The following is a 20,438-nucleotide window of genomic DNA, read 5'->3' as shown; positions in this document are numbered from 1 at the left end:
TGCATCATTGAGCTCTGGTACTTGTTTTTTGAAAGCAGAAAAGCTGTAATCTATAGAAGTAGGTCATAGAAATATTTCAAAATTCTCCCTTGACTCAGCCAATGGACTTCTGTGTGGTATGGAACATCATCACAGGCAACATTTAGCTCAGACAGAAATTCCTGAAACTATCTGTGGTTTAGTGTATTACCTCTAATGAAGTTAACACAAGATATCACAGTTTTCATAACAGAATCCCACTTCAGTGATTTACTACACAGTACTTGTTGGTGGATGAGGCAGTGTATGGCTATTGGATGAGAATGGTTATGTTTGTCCATCTCTTGGTTAATGTGAGCAATTACTGCCTTCTTAGACCCCACCATGCTAGGAGCACCATCAGTTGTCACACTGGCTAGTTTTGCCCAGTCCAGCTCCAAACTATTCATAGTTTGGCAAACCTTTTCATAAACATCCTCTCCTGTAGTTGTTCCTTTGATGCTTTGCAGTGCAGCAAGCTCTTCTGTGACTTCGAAATAGTCATTTTTACCACAAATAAAAATTAGAAGTTGTGCAGTATCGCGAACATCATTACTTTCGTCAAGTGCCAAGGAAAAATAGGAAAGTTTTTTTGGCAGAGTTTTGCAAATGCTGATGCAAATTGTCTCCCACTTCTTCAATCCTTCATGTAATTGAGGATCCTGAAAGACTCACTGTACTAAATAAATCAGCCTTCTTTGGGCATATCTCTTTGGCAACAGAAAGAAGGAATTCTTTAACAAATTCTCCCTCCACAAATGGTCTTCCAGTGCACGCTATTATCTTGGTAACTTGAAAACTTGCTCACAGTGATGAAGTGGTTAGCTGTTTCTGCTTCACAAAAGTATTTTGCTGAGTTATCAATGTATATTTAAATTTTAATATTTTATCTTTTCTCACTTCTCTACCAAATTATATTTATCTTTATGTTGAGTTTGATAATGTTGACACAAATTGTATTCTTTGAACACAGATGCTATATTCTGGCATATCAAACACACAGCTCTTTCCTTGTACTGCTTGAAAAAGTAATCATAAGTCCACTGTTCTTTGAATATCCTACACTCCAAGTCAATTTATCTCTTTCTTGATATCATTGTTTCCTAGGGATTCCAAATTGCTATTAGTAAAATACCAATATATATATATATACAGGGCTCCAAAAACAATATACCCGCAATAACTTTGCCCACACAAAGACATATAGACTGTATTTCCCATCAATGCAGTCTGATCAGTATCCATCAATGCAGCCTTGCCAGTACACATCATTTCAGCCTCACCAGTGCCCATATGGTAGAATGCTGCTTTTACCTCAGGCTCACACTGGTGTGGTGCAGGAATAGGCATGATTACAGAGCTGGTTCCTCCACTACCTTTCCAGTTCACACTATCCTGTGTGAACCGCACTGCGAGCTGTGAACTCACACAGAAATCTGATTGCATGGGTGAGAAGACCCACGTGATCAGATTCCACTGCAGGAAAAAAGAAGGAATGTATGCCTTTTTTCTTCTGAATCTAATGCGAGTTCAGCCATACAACAGAGATCGCAACAGTGTGAACCAGGGCTTACACAGCACACAACATACAACATCATACACAATTGAATAGCAATCAGAATATAAATGCACTTATTGGCAGTTAAATTGGGTTTCCTGCTCCTCGGCTGTCTGCAGAGCTGGATTAAGTTCCCATGGGGTCCTAGGCAGATTACCAGTTTGGGGCCCCCATGTGATAACACTGAGCACTGACCATTTTTATTAACACTGACCACTGACCATTTGCGATAACACTGACTGCTGACAATTTGCATTAATACTGAGCACTAACAATTTGCGTTAACACTGAGCACTTACAATTATCATAATCACTGAGCACTGACTATTTGCATTACCTCTGAGCTCTGACCATTTGCATTAGCACTGAGCGCTGACTATTTGCATTATCACTGTGATGCAACCCCCCTAGAAACTACCCCCAACCAACCAACTTACAAAAAAGGCTATTCTAACTTCAAAAAAAGTGCCCCCTATCTGCAAAAAAAAAAGACCTCCTAACTTCAAAAAAAAAAAAAAAATCCTAACTTGTTCTTACCTCAGTCCTTAGGCAGCAGCAGGCTCTGCACAAGCAACCTGGTGACTCCTTTGATTACACCAGACACTGAGATGAGGAGTCAAGAGACAGAGAGAAGGAGGGGCGTGGAGAGACAGAGAGAAAGAGTGGAGTCAGAGAGTAGGAGGGGAATTGGAGAGTGTGGGTCACATTCCACACATGAGAACTGCAGCCAGGACAGTGGGTTGCTAAGCAGGACGGCAATACCACCCTGCGGGGAGAGACAGAGGGAAGGAAGGGAGTTGGAGAGTTGGCGAGTGTTGGCCACATTCCACACATGTGCACTGCTGCAAGGGACAAGTCGGCTACTAAGCAGGACAGGCAGCTGTGGCAAAAACACCCGGTGGGCCGGATAAATGTCCTTGGTGGGCTGCATGTGGCCCGCGGGCCGTAGTTTGAGGACCCCTGATCTATACTCTGAAAACTACATGACGTTCATGAAAGAAACTGAAGAAGATACAAATAAGTGGAAGTGCCATGTTCACGGATTAGAAGAATTAAAATAGTTACTATATCTATATTCAAAGTTATCCTCAATCTCTATCAAAATTCCCATGAATTCTTTTCATTGGAATAAAAAAGAAAAACAGAAATAAAAAAAAAATCCCTAAAATTCATATCAGCCTCCAATAATTTTGATAACCAAAGCAATTTTGAGAAACCAGAACTAAACTGTAGACATTACATTCCCTGCTTTCATACTATATTACAAAGCTATAGTAATAAAACCAGTTAAAAAAAAAAAAAAAAAAAAAGCAGACCCCAAATCAATAGAATAGAGAGCCCAGAAAAAAGCCCATGCAGGTATGGCCAACTAATCTTTGACAAGACCATGATGATATTTTAATTTAAATTTATGGTACCAATGATGAGTATTTAATGGCTCTAACATTAGATTGAGTTGACAAATGCTTTAATAATCTGCTGGTAAACATGTGTTCCAACTGTGAAATTTCTAGGTTTGAGGGGGTGAGAAACTTTTACTTTCCTAGATGATGCACGGAGATTTTAGTAGACATGGACATAAAATATCTGTCAGTGGTAGCTAATATGGGTTAAAAAGCCCTCCAGGTAAAAAGTATAGTATATATGAAGAATTTGAGTAGTGGTAGGTCTGAAATGTTGGTCATGACCAGAAATGTCATAGAGAAGAGATAAGACAATATGCCATTGATTTACTAAGGATGTTAGAAGTTTTACTCAGTCCCCCCTAGTGAGGAACCACTCATCTTATCACCCTGAACTTCATACATTAAATAATTGAATTTTTATTTTTTATATCACTTACACAACTATATAAAGAGGTGAATAGGAAATAGATGTGTAGCTGTCAATTAAGTGACTAACGTTGTACAGTATATCAAACAAGAAATACTTTTCTTTAAAAAAACTGCATTTTGGCAACATAGAAAGAATTTGGCAAATATAAGCTATGTTAAAGGGAGGTAAAACACTATATATGGGTTTGAGGAGAGGTACAGGAAGTTATTAATACAGTTTTTCATGTTTCTGACTCAAGCAAATAGTGAATGCTGATAATATTTGTGAAATAGGGGACATTAGCAATGGTAAATGGCGTAAGAGGCATTTGAAATCACTCTTAAACATAATATTTTGAGATCCACAGATTTATTCAGATGGATGTTTTGAGGGTGGTTTAGGCATACAAATCTAAAACTCAGAGGAGAGGTCAAAACTAATAAATACAGGATTGCTCAGAGGAGAGGTCAAAACTAATAAATACAGGATTGTGTGTAAACACATGATTTCTAAGTAATACCCTAGGAATAAAATCAATATCTAGCTAAAAGACATAGATTCACAAAAAAGTCTGACCAAGGAAGAATCAGAATCTTCTACTTCAGACTTCTTTTTTTCTTTTCTTTTTTTTTTATATATACAAATTGGAGGGTGATTGGTGGGATTACACCAGTGGTGCATCTTACAAGGGTACATATGAAACTTAGTAAATGTAGAATATAAATGTCTTAACACAATAACTAAGAAAATGCCAGGAAGGCTATGTTAACCAGTGTTATAAAAATGTGGAACTACAACAAAAATAAATAAATGGGACTCCATTAAACTAAAAAGATTCTGCACAGCTAAGGACACAACAATTAAAGCAGACAACCTTCAGAATGAGAAAAGATATTTGTTATGAGTCTGACAAAGGGTTAATAACTAAAATCTACAGAGAACTCAAACAACAAAAAAAGAGCAAACAAACCATTTGTTAGACAAATGGCTAACAAACATATGAAAAAATGCTCATTGTCCCTGTTCATCAGAGAAATGTAAATCTAAACCACCCTGAGATATCACCTGACCCCAGTGAGAATGGCCCACTTTTACACTGTTGGTCAGACTGCAAACTAATACAGCCTCCTTGGAAAGAAGTATGGAGAATCCTCAAAGAACTCAAAATAGACCTTCCTTTTGATCCCATTAGCAACGGCATCTATCCAGAAGAAAAAAAAAATTTTTATCATAAGGACATTTGCACTAGATTGTTTATTGCAGCCAAGATGTAAGAGCACCCCAAATGCCCATCATCCCAGGAATGAACTAATAAACTGTGGCACACTATTCAGCTTTAGAAAAAATGGAGATTTTACATCTTTTGTAATAACCTGGACAGAGTTGGAGAACATTATTTTAATAAAATATTGCAAGAATGGAAAAGCAAATATCTAATATATTCAATACTAATATGAAGCCAGTAGACAAATACACTCCCACACAGAAGGAAAAATTCAATTTAATTCAAATTTGGGGGAAGGAAGGAAATTGTTGTGCTCTCACCTAGTGGGCACAATGTAAGGATATACGGCACACCCCAGATACAATGGGGTCCTTACCTAAGAAATGCAAACATTATAATCAATCATTTATATCTATTAATCTGAAATTTTAAAAAAGAAAGAAGAAAAGCCAGCAGGAGAGCTATCGAAGGAGCATCAGGAGAGAGGTCAGAGGATTTCAGAAAGAACACACATTATTTGACTGTACTGAAGAAGACTGTGATTACAGATGAGCGTTCTCGGGTCTGTCTCGATGAAACTTTGTCCATGACCAAGTGAAGAGGAAAGAAAATCAGAAGCACATCAGAATATTATATTTATTTAACTTACAAATAAATCGTGCCCAAGTATATAAATCAGAACAACTAAAACAAAACAACATCTCTTGCCCTTCATTTGTTTCATTTTTTATTATTAAATCATAGCTGTGTACATTAATGCCATCATGGGGCACCATACACTGGTTTTACACATTTTCATCACTCTGGTTAACATAGCCTTCCTGGCATTTTGTTAGTTATTGTGTTAAGACATTTATATTCTACATTTACTAAGTTTCACATGTACCCTTGTAAGATGCACCGCAGGTATAATCCCACCAATCACCCTCCAATTTGTATATATAAAAAAAAAAAAAGAAAGAAAGAAAAGAAAATCTTGAACTTAAATGGAACTAGAAGAAAAATGATTCTAATTGGAATATTATCAAAATATTACTAGAAATAATTATGATATCCAACTTTAATACACATGTTATCCATTTTGACCAACTATTTCCAGCAGAATTTCTGAAGAATTGATGCAAGCTGAGGATGTAGGTCTCTTTCAGGGGCTTAGACTTATTGGGTGATGCATAAAGGAATCATTTTAATAAAATAGGTAAACAATTTGGAATATATTATTTTTTCAGCTACCCTGGGGCATCATTTTAGTAAATGATTACAACAAAATGAATATTATCTTATAATTTTCTCATGAGCAGTAGTAGCTTTTATGTTAGCTCCAGATTGCTATTTATACTCTAATGATATTTTACAGAATTCTATCAGTTTGGAGGGAAGGCTCAGGGGATCTTCAATAATAGCTAAGAGGTTACTTTTATTTTCTTCCTTTTTAAAAAATTTCATATATAAAATGCAAATATGCAATAGAATTAGTTAATGAGTTGTTATTTTCTGGGACTAAGTGGATAAAAAGTGGGGCTGGGACTCAGCCCCTTTCCTAGCTCTCCTTAGTTGCAAGAGGACTTGTTTTGAAATATTTTCTACTACCAACCCAGCCTAAATGCAGGCTATTTTTTTATGCACAGATTATCATGTCATTTTGTCCTTTGGAATATCTTTAGCCTGATTTTTTTTTTTTAATTGTTGGGAATTCATTGAGGGTACAATAAGCCAGGTTACACTGATTGCAATTGTTATTTAGCCTGATTTTTATAAATTATTCCTCTTTAAAAATACCTAAGGCAAAGTTTTTACCAAAATTAACATTTTTTTCAAGACCAGACAGGGACTCACTTGTATGCATGATATATAATAAATTCATCGGTTCTTCAACTTCATACATAAATTTATCTCACAATTCCACTTATAATTTCTGGTTTTTTTTTCTAAAATCAAATTGATATTTATAGTTTTCTTTGCTTGTTTTTGTTCTTGTTTTTCAGTAAATTCTCAATAACATCTATCTCCCTCTTTCCATTTGGGCCTCCATGCCGTAAGATTAAGACATGCAATTTTTAATACTTCCTCGTGTTCTATCCTATTATCCCTTTTCTAAACCCACTCCTTAGCACTAATCTTTAGCACAGAGGAAATTTATATGTCACTAATTATTGTTATACATACTTGGGTACTTAAAAATGTAAAATAGTTAAAAGGTATAATTTTATTTCTTAGAATATGTAAATAGATATGATGCTATATACATAATTATATATATGAAATAGAACAATACATATGTGTGCACACACAGGAAGAGTACTGCTCTTTTATCAGGAGCATTACTTTCTGCAGTTTCAGTTACCGGGGGAATAAACAATTCATAAGCTTTAACTTGTGTTCCTTTCTGATCATTAATATAATTGTTCTATTTTATTAATAGTGGTAGTTGTTAATTTCTTCCTGGGTCTAATTTACAGATGACACTTTGTCATCAGTATGCATATGTAGGAAAAAACGGTATAGACAAGGTTGGGCAGTATCTGTGGTTTCAAGCATCCATTAAGTGCTTTGTACTTTATCCCTCCTGCAGGGACTGCTGTCTGTAGGAGAATACAATCCTCATACTTCAGTCCCTGTGCTTCCTCTTGTCCTTCACTATATCCATTTTTATGGGAGAAATGTATACCTTTTAATTCTCCTATATGTTTTCCTATTGTAGTATATTCCAATTTTAGTATTCCCCTTAGCAGGTTTCTCAATTCCTTTTATTCTGTTTATAAAAAAGAAATTAGCTATATTTGAAAGATTTTCAGGGGCTACTTTTTATAATAGGACAGGACGTGGAAGCAAGAGAATTTGATTTCAAGAACTAACTCTGACAGTATACAAATTTGTGCCGGTCTCTGTGACACCCTTTCCACCATTAAGGAAATGAAAATAGTGCACCTACAAAACATCGATCAAATTAGTAAATAACACTGATGTGTATTTGATAAATTATTACTAAACTTAACAGATTTCACAAATCAGATTGCTTCATTTCAGATTACTTCAGGATGATCATAACAAATATCAGTAATGCATTTCAATAAATTCAATGTCATATGACAATGTTAATTTACTTCTCTAAACTCATAATTAAAAATATGAATTTTAGGGCAGCCTCCTGGGATGAGAAGACTGAGAACCAGGCACCAAAATCTTCCGTGAAAGAGGAGACATGAGACAGAAGTGACCACAGGACAAGGTACGTAGTGTCTGTAGTGTGGCTGTCCTGATGGTGGAGGAAGCTTTCAAACTTCTGCTGTTATACACAATGCTGAAAGGATAACCCTATGATTACAAGGAAGTAGAATGTCCGGGTCAACCTGTAGTTCTTTGCTGGTGGAGTGTGACAGACAAGCGCGCGGATTCCTGGGAAGGTGGTGGTGATCGCGGGCGCCAGCACAGGCATTGTCCAGGAGATGGCCGAGAGCTCGCTCTCAGAGAAGCCGGAGGGTAGAGATGTACTAAAGCGGAAGTCCGCTGCCAGTGAAATCCCAGCAGATACAAGGAACTCCCAGGTACCTACCTGACACCAAATCCATCCAAGTCGTTGCTCAGGGCTTTCTGGCAGAGGAAAAAAAGCAGCTTCATATTCTGATCAACAATGCGGGAGTGATGATGTGTCCATATTGCAAGACAGCTGCTGGAATAGGAGGCAGCCGCCTAGGCACGGGGGCACCATCTATGCAGTGCGCCCAGGCGTCCTCCTCAACGAGCTGCTGCAGCATTCCTTCCCGCTGTGCCGGCTCTGGCGTCTCTTCTCCCCCTTTGTCAAGACAGGGCAGGAGGGGGCGCAGATCAGCCTCCATTGTGCCCTGCCTGAGAGCCTGGAGTCCCCTGGTGGAAAGTATTTCAGTGACTGCAAGAGGACCTGAGGGTCTCCAAGGGCCCAGATAACAAAACGGCCGAGCATCTGTGGAATGTCAGTTGTGAGCTTCTCGGAATCAAGTGGGAGAAGCTGGTGGAAGATTCAGGGATTTTTCAGGCCCAATCCACCTCATAATGAGGGGATCAAGGAGAAGGCCAGCCCTGCAGGGCTGTCCTCCTGGCTGGCTGCTGCTGCGAATACCACCCACTCTGATCCTCCAGACCCTTCTGGAAACTCACTTGTGAATGTGGTTCATGGAATGAGATGGTCACACCTACAGAACATTCTTCTCTAAAGCTTGGAGAGTCAGCAGCCCTCAGGGAGCAAGAGAATGGGGTAGATCCTGGACTGGGCAGGGAGGTGGTGGAAGAGCCTGGGAAACTGAGTTGATTCCCTCCCCAGCACAGAAGCTCTGGCCTGCATGCTCAGCTGCTGTGACAGGAGCATGAACGTTCATGTTTCCAGGGACTATAGATTCAAACTCTTCATCATCCTTTTTCCTTCTTGAAATACAAGTCACAACCCTGGAGTCTGGACCAACCAGGGAAAGTCTTGGTTAACCTTGGCCACACTGGATTCTTTCCTCTGAGCATCCTGAAGCCACTGCGTGAATCTGGATATTCCTATTTTCAATCATGCAGATGGTTCCTTTTTCCAAAGGGTTACCTTTACCTCAATTTTTAGAGAAAATAAAGATTGTGGATTCATTGTAAAAAACTATATGAATTTTATTCATATAATCATGACATAAATATATAAACAAGTTGCCAAATTGTTCCACTTCCATGCTGCTGCCAACATTTTCTTAATAGTACCCATTTCTGCACCATACTTAAATGCTCTGTAAGCTCCCCTGCCATGAAGAGTAGGAGTGCAGCTTGTTCTGCTGGTTACTATCTGTTATGGACATTTGACTCTTAGCGTGGGCATGATTGGACATTAACACCTGCATTAACTTATTTAGATCTGTGTAGTTGTATAGGTGAAGGTTAGTGAAACTTGCCCCAGTACCCAAGTATTTATGCAAGATTTGAAAAACTCAAAGATGGCATTAATTCTATACTATCATATAGTGTTAAATATGCATTTAGCCTAAATTAAATTTAATAACACATGTTATTTTAAAGTCATTTGCTTTGAAATTCCTTACTTTAAAAAATGAAGCCAACAGTCATTGGTTGGCTCCTTTATTCACTTAATTTGAGAAAACTTTTCTGATTAGTTAGAGAAAAAGAGTGGGGGCTATCTAGTATCTTTTTTTGATAACCTGGAGGGAACTACAAATGATTCCAAATGAAAAATCATAAGAATGGAGAAACAACACATGTATCCAATACCAAATTGGGAAACTAACTGATCAACACTTAAGTGCCACATATGAAAGTAAATCTCAATGAAAATCAAGCTGGAGGGGGGAGTAGAAGGGGATGGGAAAATTTATACTTTCTGGGTACAGTGCAAACTATCTGGGTGAAGGGCACACTTAGATGTATAATTTTGACTCCATATGACCAAAAACAAAGTATGCAAACAAAACATCTGTACCCTGTAACGTTCTAAATTTTTTTTAAATGTGCAAAATATGTTTCTAATAATGTGTTCTATAAATTTATGATGCTTAACATGGTTATAGCGATCTCATTATTTTGCACATTACAATCAGGATTTAGTTGAATCACATGCTATTTAACAGACTGCGCATCACCAAGTCTTGGTGGCAACACAGCTGGATTCATTTTTCAGGATGAAAGATCAGTCATTATAAACTTGTGCTTGTGGTGAGACTGAAAAATGCTCATATGTAAGCTGTAAATTGGCCACAGGGTAGACATTTCCTTGGCAACCTCTGTGTAGGATATTAAGCAAAACTGAGACATTTAATTTTAATTAGAATATTGAATTAGATTATAACTCAAATCTAGGACAGAGTTACAAAGGGAGCTGTCTCATTGTAGTTAAAGTGTTAAAATGAATGTACTGCACTCCAGATAGAACCTTAGTAGAATTTTCAGCTAGAAACCTGTGATGGAAAATGACTGATAAAAGATGGTAGAAATTTCCCCATGGGCAGAAAAATATGAAAGATTATAATTCTTCAAAATATTATAAAGGAGCATTTACACAGTAATTTTCAATGTAAATCCAATAGGATATATTTTAACATTGGATTAAATACTTTTATCAACTAACCAAAATAATATAATCAATATTGTGGCTTATTTCCTTGATTTGGCAATCTTAACTAAGCAAGCATTAAAATACACTAGATTGTGTTGGATGGCTCTTATAGTCTTTTTCAAGTACCTTCACTCCCACTTTCTATTCCTGTCTCTCCTGAAGCTTTAATTGGATTCAAAGAAACCAACATTCTTTGCACTGGGACTATAACCATGCAACTCTTGCCTTCTCTTGTGCTTCTTTGAGAAGTGAAGTGCCTGGGGGAACCCATTCAGGAATAACATATAAACAATTTGGAATTTTAAAACCAACTCTGAGGTCCCTCTAACCAATAAAGAATGGTGGCCAGTGTGTGTATCATTATGAGATGTTCGTTAGTTTACTACAGCTTTAGGAATGGTGCATTGGACCTGGAGCAACTGAAAATCACCAGGAAAGATTCTTGAACTGGTTCTCCATCTTTCCTTGTTTTATATCTTCTGTTATTTAAGCAAATGACTTTCCTTCAAATGTGTGTCTCAGAATCAAGTTTCAGCAATTCCAGGTTGAAATATATTTTAGAGAAGAAGCAAAAGTTTAAAATAAATTGTTAGGCTCGGCACCTATAGTTCAAGCAGCTAGGGCACCCGCCACATACACCGGAGCTGGCAGGTTCAAATCCAGCCCAGGCCTGCAAAACAACAATGACAACTATAACCAAAAACTAGTCAGGTGTTGTGGCGGGCACCTGTAGTCCCAGCTACTTGGGAGGCTGAGGCAAGAGAATCGCATAAGCCCAAGAGTTTGAGATTGCTGTGAGCTGTGATGCCATAGCACTCTACCCAAGGTGACAGCTTGAGACTCTGTCTCAAAAAAAAAAAAAAAAAATTAAAGAAAAAATAAAATAAAGTGTTAAATTTGTAAGTACTATAACCATTAGTGATACTTAGAATTTGTGATTAATACGTTTAAACATCTAGCAGGGTGTCCAACCTCTTAGCTTTTCCACACCACATTGAAGAAGAGTTGCCTTGGGCCACACTTTAAATATACAAACACTATTGAAAGCTTATGAGCAAAAAAATAAAAATAAAAAGTTGAGTATAATTTCTGTGATATCTTCTGCCACAGATAAGCAAAACAGTTCTATAATTATCTTTCTTTTTTGCACATTACTTTTATTATAATTGATTTAAAATGTTTTTAATGTCATAATGGTAGTAGTGCACTGTATAGTAGTTCACTGTAGATAATTACTATTTAATGTCATAATGCATTCAAATTTTCTGCATGTTTCACCAGATTTAATGGGGCATGGCTTTATGATTTCTGTAAATAATTGGCATTTTCAAGGAAAAAAAGCTTATTGCTAGCCAGGCATTGTGGTGGGCACCTGTAGTTCCAGCTACTTGGGAGGCTGAGGCAAGAGAATTGCTTAAGCCCAAGAGTTTGAAGTTGCTGTGAGCTGTGATGTCACAGCTCTACTGAGAGTGACATAGTGAGACTCTGTCTGAAAATAAATAAATTAATTAATTAAAAAAAAGCTTATTGCCAGTAAAAATCACCAAAAGACTGTAATATCATCTTCAAAAGGCCATTCTAAAAGCAATAATGGAAGTAGTATTAAAATAAGTATGCAGACTTGTGAGTTACTTAGAGGATACAAGAACATTTAACGGTTGTATTTCTTTCCTTTTTTTTTTTTTTTTATTGTTTGGGATTCATTTAGGGTGCAAAGAATTAGGTTACACCGATTGCAGTTGTTAGGCGAAGTCCCTCCTGTAATTATGCAGTCCTCTAATGCTTATGTGGCCCACGGGCTAGAGTTTCTACTGACACCACAACCAGATATTCTAACTTCTATCAAATTTATCTGTAAATACTCAAAGTGTTTTTGCATATTAACAATAATCGCAGTTCATTTTAGCAGTTCTAAACCATTACAAATCAAAGTTATTTGGTGAAGCTAGATTTCCACAGAATCAATGCAGTAACATAAGTATGCTGCAAAATAAGGCCTTGGTTTGATAAAAAATGACAGTAGTGGAGATAAGCAGGAAATCTCCCAATTGCATTGTATTATTTCCAAAATCAGAACCTTCCTTTTCTGGTTGAGATGATTGTGTTTTCTGTGGTTGTGACCATGATTGTGGTGGTGGTTGGTGACCCTCCTGAGGAGGCCAATACACTTTCTAGGTATGTAGTTTTAATATGTGACAAATTTTGTTTGAGGTGTTTAATGATAATTGACAATCTGACAATTCTCAAGGAACTGCAACATATAGTAGTTTAAATTTCTGTAACAACATTGTAGGGAGATGACTATTTTATACTAAAAAAAATACAAAGGAAAAAGAAAGTTAATTAAACTAACCACTCCATACAGTAAAAAGAAAGATACTGGTTGAAATTTAAATTTAAAGTTTACCACTTCAAAAACAAGAGGTCTTTAGATTTCCTTGTTTGTTCCTGGACTGTTAGTTTCCAAGGTAATCATAAATTTTGAGAGAAATGTATTCTTTTTAAGCTGAAATCCTGATTCATAGTTTTCTTTCATAATAGTTAATGGAGAAACACCTTATTTGTTTGAGGAACCCTTGGCTCAACTCTATATGTGTAAAAATTAATGATTTTCTGTTCCAGTTCACCTTGCATTTCTTTAATGTTAGTCAAATTTAATCAATATATAAAAGCAATAGTAGTTCACTGTAGACAAATAATCATGAACATTTGCCAATAATTTTTAGCAGTCTTATAAACAATCGCAATTTCAAATGATGACAGTAATTTTATAAAATCTCTTTGGTTTGTAAATATATGTGGAGACATTTTTGATCCCATTTGCAAGTTAAACTCATTAATTTCTTCTGGAATCGGGACTTTTCTTCAGAAAATAAACTTCCTTGACACCTGTTCTAATGGCCCTTTCATGAGAACTCGTTTTCATTACCTAATTAGGACTCTAGGCAGCACTATTCACACAAATACAATGTGAATGACACTTGGCATGTGACATCGATGATGTGATAGCTTATAAATTCTCAGGGTCTCAGAAATAAGCAATTATTACTCATCCTATACTAATTGATAACAAATTTCTAGAGATAGAGTTACCAGGATGTCTTGAAGTTTTATTTCCCTCTGATTCAATTTACATTCAATTTACATAGTATGTTTATGTAATTTCATACGTAGGGGTGGTAAATTTGCTAGTTTACAGTTCTTCCTATCTTGTACATTTATACATTTTCAAGGATGTATTACAGCAGATTAAGTAACTATTAGCAAAGTAATTTACTCAGTGATTTTTTTTAAGCATAATTTTGTCAAAGATGTTTGTAGTCACTGTCCACTGGGCCTTGTAGGAACTCCAGTTGGTTTAGGGACACTAATGCAGTATTTAGTTGCTTATTCTTTCTTGGAACCAACCTGAAATAAACACGTATTTCATACAGCAAGTCATTGACTCCATGTTGTTTTAAAAGTTGAGCTCCAGAAGTCAAATTGGAAAGATGGTGGCAGAAGAAAGTTTTATAAATACCTATATAGAAATTCCCAATTAGATGCAAAATAGGTAGACTCAAGGGTAAAAGCTTTAACAAAAATTAGTACAAAAATGAAGGAGCATTGTCTGTCATAGACCAAACTCAGAAGAGTATTGCTAGATAAGAATTTTTAAAAAGTATTTCTGTGTTTCCTTCTCCCATACAAAGAGAAGGGAAACAATCTCGATTTTGATTGTGATATGAAAATGAACAGAGGGAACTTTTGAAAGCAGTCACTTAAATAAAAGTACAGAGGCTGGAATAGAGAGATTTTGGTATTTACTTTCTAGTCATATCAAATACAAACAAACAGCAAACTGACACGTAAGGACAGATTAAGAAATGATTGTTGCTATATAAATATTTTTTCTACTTTGTAGCTAAAACCATGATCATTAAGCACATAAGAGAAATAGAAAGCAGATCCTTTTTTTTTTTTGGAACTAATGCTATTGAACTTTCCTAGAGCCTAAATTCTCACTAGTGTGTTTCATATACCCCTCACTGAGAATGGGATCTAGAACCAGAGCATCTCTACCAAGTGGAAAAATTCACTCGACACATCAGTAAACAAAAACTAAATCAATGTAAATTGAAAAATCTTAGAGAAATTGAGACAGAATAGTAGCTGTGGCAAACTACTTTAAAAAACATTCAGCTCTGTGAGGAGAAAATACTCAGCTACCCATTGGCCAACCTAGCACTAACCTTGGCCACAAATCTCAAATTGATGGAAACTTGAACTACTAATTGTGTAGCTCAAATCACTTAGTTGTCTATTTTTAATAGTTTATATTATAATTAACTAAATTATATCTTGGCCCATGCAATAATCAGTTTTCTTACCAATAGCCAAAAAATAATGATATACTTGTTTCACAGACATCATGGGGAAATCCGTATTTTAATACATTTAAGCAATCAGCACAGGGGCTGAGATCTAGTAAGAATTTCACTAATGAAGTATACACAGGCATATGCCCAAAGATACTTATCATTGTCAAAGAGAAAAACTCATATATGTATAAATGTGATAAACTAATGCATTACTTTTATCTTACATGTATATACTATAATAATGCGTACTAGTTGAAATGATAACAGATATTTAGTTTACATGAAAATACATCCTTTTAAGCTGTTAACAAAATAAAGTTAGTTTAAAAGTGTCATTATAAAGTTTTCTATTATTATAAAAATATGCCTGTATATGTGTGTATATGTATGCATGTATGTATGTACAAAAGAGTTCAGAAGGTTATATAACAATATTTGATCCTGTGTTTCATTTTAATTTAGCTGGCGTAACTATAACTCTAACTTCATATCCTCTGTGTGTGTATATGAAATGAGAGTTTATTTAGTCTTAAAATTATAAAAATACTGTCTGGATTTAAATTTAAATTAAAAAGAAAAAGTAGCATTCTTAGCCTAAAAACTGGCACAAGTGTAAAGACTAAAGAGATTAAAACCACTCCATAAAATAGTACACAAAAATTTAATTTGCCTTATTGACTAGCATAGCGTGTCATTAAGAAAACTTTTTTCTTTGCTTATGAAAGCATTCTGGAAGTAAGTGAATGCTGAGGGAAGGTATACGTGCTGGCTAAAATGTTCAGAGAAAGCCAGAGAACTAAAATTTGTTAAGAAATTCAGTCAGAGAACCAGGCTAACAGCAGGCTTTTTGCACAAGAGCAGAGGTTAAACTTCTACAGCCTCGGCATGCAAAGCATTTCAGATGCTAAGATGACAGAGCTGCTCATAAAACCATCTGCTATTTGCTGATCCATCTGTTGGTCAGCATAGAACCATCCAAACCCAGAAAATTTTTTGTCACAAAAACAGCATGATTTCCATTTTTCTTTAAATTGGGAAATAAAAATAATGACTTTCAGAGGTAGTATTTTGTTAGAGTAGATTATACAATATTATTGCTATTTGGGTCAAAACTCACTAAAAACTTTTACAGTTTGTACTCTTGATATTATTGTCATAAGTTTTTATGAATAAAACCTAGCATTTTATGTATACCTATTATGTAATGATACATATGTATAAAATATCAAGTTCATACATATATTAAAGAGCAATTAACATTTCATAAATATAATTAATTAACATTTCACAAATGAACACATACAAAGGCTCAATAAGCCCATAAAACATCGAACAATATTAGTGTAGTTTTATGCATAATATCTAAAATCTAGAGAAAGCCATATGCAAAAATAAGTAAGTGGGTAAACAAATTGCAATAGATTCAAACAATTGATTACTATTCAGAATGGGGTAGACTACTGATACATGCAAAATCATAAAACTGAAGAGGTTTTTTTGGTATAAATAAGTATGGATTGTACAATTTCATTTATATGAAATTCAAGAACAGTCAAAACTAATCTATGGTTATAGATATTGAGGGCAAGTTTGCCCGTGGTGGCAGTGAATAGTATGGGAGTGGAATTTGACTGGAAGGATGAATAAGACAACTTCCTTAGTGATGGAATTGTTCAATGTATTGATCAGAGCATACATGAACATATACACGTAAGTGTATATGTTTCTCAAAATTTATTTAATTGTATAAAGAACTGTACATTCAGCTAGAAAAATTCTATAGCAATTCAAAAAGTTATCATTTGGATCACCCTAGATATTACCAGAAAAAAGGTGCTCATTGTAAATACTCACACACACAAGGTTATGAAGGAGTTAGCTATTTTCTAACTAAATTAAAATAAAACACAAGATTGTCATGTAATCTTCCAAACTTCTTTTATACATACCCATGTATACGTACATCCACATATAGAGGCATGTTATTACAATAATAGAATCCTTAGAGTGATGCTTTCTAATTTTATTTTGTTAACAGCTGTAAAGAGATATATTTTCATATCAAATTAAATAAGTACGTGTTATCATTTTAATTACTGCACATAATTGCAACATAATATATATAAAATATAAGTAATTCAATTTTTAGCACATTTATACTTAAGCCAGTTTTTCTCATTGACAATGATAAGCAAGTAATAAATTTTTTTTTAATTTATTTATTTACTCATCTATTTATTTTGCAGTTTTGGCTGGGGTCGGGCTTGAACCTAGCACCCCCGGTATATGGGGCAGGCGCTCTACTCCTTGAGCCACAGGCGCAACCCCAGCATGTAATAAAATTTTATGTCTCATTCATATAACACAAAAATAACAAAACCTGGGGCGGCGCCTGTGGCTCAGTCGGTAAGGCGCCAGCCCCATATACCGAGGGTGGCGGGTTCAAACCCGGCCCCGGCCAAACTGCAACCAAAAAAAAAAAAAAAAATAGCTGGGCGTTGTGGTGGGCGCCTGTAGTCCCAGCTACTCAGGAGGCTGAGGCAAGAGAATCGCTTAAGCCCAGGAGTTGGAGTTGGAGGTTCCTGTGAGTTGTGCGAGGCCATGGCACTCTACTGAGGGCCATAAAGTGAGACTCTGTCTCTACAAAAAAAAAAAATAATAATAAAATAACAAAACCAGATGTCTCTTATAAGGATTTTTATTCCAACTTCTGCCTTGGCTTCTTGCATCTTGTAGCTGGGGAATCTCAGATTGCTTCTTTCAGCTGCATTGACGAGAAAGTGATGAGCTAGAACCTAGCAGATGATCTTAGAAGCTAGTTCTGAAATTGGTCATAACTCACTTCTGCACCTTATTTTTGTCTATAAGTAAGTGTATATGAGATGTAGGTGATGATGCCAGAGACAGACAAGTATCTATACAGATATAGATATAGACAGACAGATAGGTAGGTAGATAGATAGAGGGGACTCAGTAAGAAAAGGTAGGTGTGTAACATTTCTGTATAAATAAGAAAAAAATAGAGTTTCGTGTCTAACTCTTTCCTACCAGAGGACATTTCATTGATTTTTTATAATACCTTAGAGAATAATAAAGCACATATGCAGTTTTATGCAAACTAAAGAAGTCTTTTTCTACACATATTTAATTAGTAGCAAGTATTTTGATTAGTGTAATAGAAAAAAATAAACCAACTTAAAATCCTCATTCATGAAAATTTGCCACAAAAATGGTATTTAATGTGAATTTAAAACAGGTGAAAAGTACAATAAATTGGAGTTTTTGGAGACTAGTGGGGCTGCCAGATCTAGAGGCCGTTTATGTAGAACCAAGGATCTTCTTGCCAGAGATGACATCCTCAGAGAAGAGGGCTTCTGCACAAGCTTGACCCAAAAGGAAAGCCTCTAAACCCTTGCCTGGGTTAGTAGTTCCTTTCCAGCCACCTCTGAATTCAAATCATGTCACCTGAGAAAAGGGAGCAAGGAACACAAGTTCTAGAAGATGCTTCATTGTCTTCCTTCAACACCTTCATCGGAGAGCTTTAATTCCCCCCAACTCTTGTAAAACTTGGCGCAAGACTTCGGCTTTACTTTCTTTGTCAAGACATGCCAAAGTGCTGAGTCACTTAAAAGAAAAAAAAAGTAAAGAGTGATACTACTACTTAGAGATGGCCTCAGTGATGACCTAAACTGCACTTTTTTCCCCAGTTGTGATTCTTGTGATGCTAAAGGACGTCACATTGCACAATCTTAATAAGGTTTCCAATCAGCCCCACCCGCCTTGGCCCCACCCCCACCCTCCAACAAAGATTTATCAAATGTGGGATTTTCCCATGAGTCTCAAAATTAGAGTCTCAAGCCCCCATAAATACAAGGCTGGAGGTGGCCGAGGCACATTCAGCACTCTAGCCGTCCAAGAAGGAAAGAGAGCTCCATCCGCCTTCCAGGAACCAGCTATGAACTTTCTCTCCACAAGCGCCTTCAGCGCGGTTGCCTTCTCACTGGAACTGCTCCTGGTGACGGCTACTGCGTTCCCCACGTCTGGACCCCTGGAAAATTTGGAAGAAGATGCCACCTCCCCAAAGCCATTATCACTCAGTACTCCAGAACAAACCGAAGGACTCATCAATCACATCATCATGGACATCGATGACCTGAATGGGAAGATGTGCAATAAGGGTATCAAGTGTGAAGATGACAGCCATGTCCTGGAAGATAGCAAACTTCACCTGCCCAGGCTGAAAGATGATGATGGATGCTTTGAAACTGGATTCAACAGGGACGAGTGCCTGACAAGAATCACCTATGGTCTTATGAGCTATGAGAAATACCTGGCATATATCGAGGGCAAGTTTGAGGGCGATATGAATGAAGCCATAGCTTTGGATCTGGGCACAAAACACCTGATTGATGTCCTGAAGGAGAAATTGACAAATCCAACTGTCGAAGTCACCCCTGACCCGACCACAGATGCTGATCTGGTAGGGCAGCTGGACTCCCAGGAGGACTGGCAGCAGTACACAGCCATTCACTTTATCCTGGTCAATCTGAAGGCGTATCTGCAGAACACCTTCAGGGCCCTGCGCCATATGGGCATCTAAGATTGCTGTTGTTCTCGGGTATTCCTTCCCCTGGGTCTCAATCAGTCCACTGTGCACATAACTTATGCTGTTCTCTGCAAAGAACTAAAGGCTCCACTACTTTAATTACTGTTAATTTATTGATAATTTAAATATGTGAAGTCAAGTTAATTTATATGAGTGATATTTATATTTTATGAAGTGCCACTTGAGATACTTTATGTATTAGTTTTGAGATAATATAATGTGGTTATGTAGTTTGAATATCTTTTGTTTCAGAACCAGATCATTTCTTGGAATATGCAGGCTTACCTCAGATAAATTGCTAACTTATACATATTTTTTAAAGAAATATTTATATTATATTTATCTAATGTTTAAATTAAATCACAATAAAAAATCAGCAATTAAATAAAAAAAAAGAAAAGAAAAGTACAATAAATTAAAAAATAATAATGCAACTCAAATGTCCTCAGTCGTTAAGAGTAAGTGGGTGATAAGGATTTCATATTAATATTCATATCCTCAATCAAAACAGGTGGTCACTGCTGTTTTGCTGCCAACCTTCTGATGGGCATCTACATGTCCCGGACACCAAAGTTTCCACTGTTACTTTGTCATTACTTCTTTGTAAAGGAGCAATGCTGCCTAGGGTACTTCTTGGCAAGAGCAACCGAAAAAAGATTTAAAAGGCTAAAAATAGCTCTGCCTCCTTTCAATTCTCAGAACACAGGGGCTACCCTATGTTCAACACAAATATGTGAAATTTTTCTCTACAACAAGCTCAAAACTTGTGAGATTATGCCAAA

This window comes from Nycticebus coucang, chromosome 5 (genome assembly GCF_027406575.1).
Source record: "Nycticebus coucang isolate mNycCou1 chromosome 5, mNycCou1.pri, whole genome shotgun sequence".
Lineage (NCBI taxonomy): Eukaryota > Metazoa > Chordata > Mammalia > Primates > Lorisidae > Nycticebus > Nycticebus coucang.
This window is presented reverse-complemented; position numbering follows the sequence as displayed.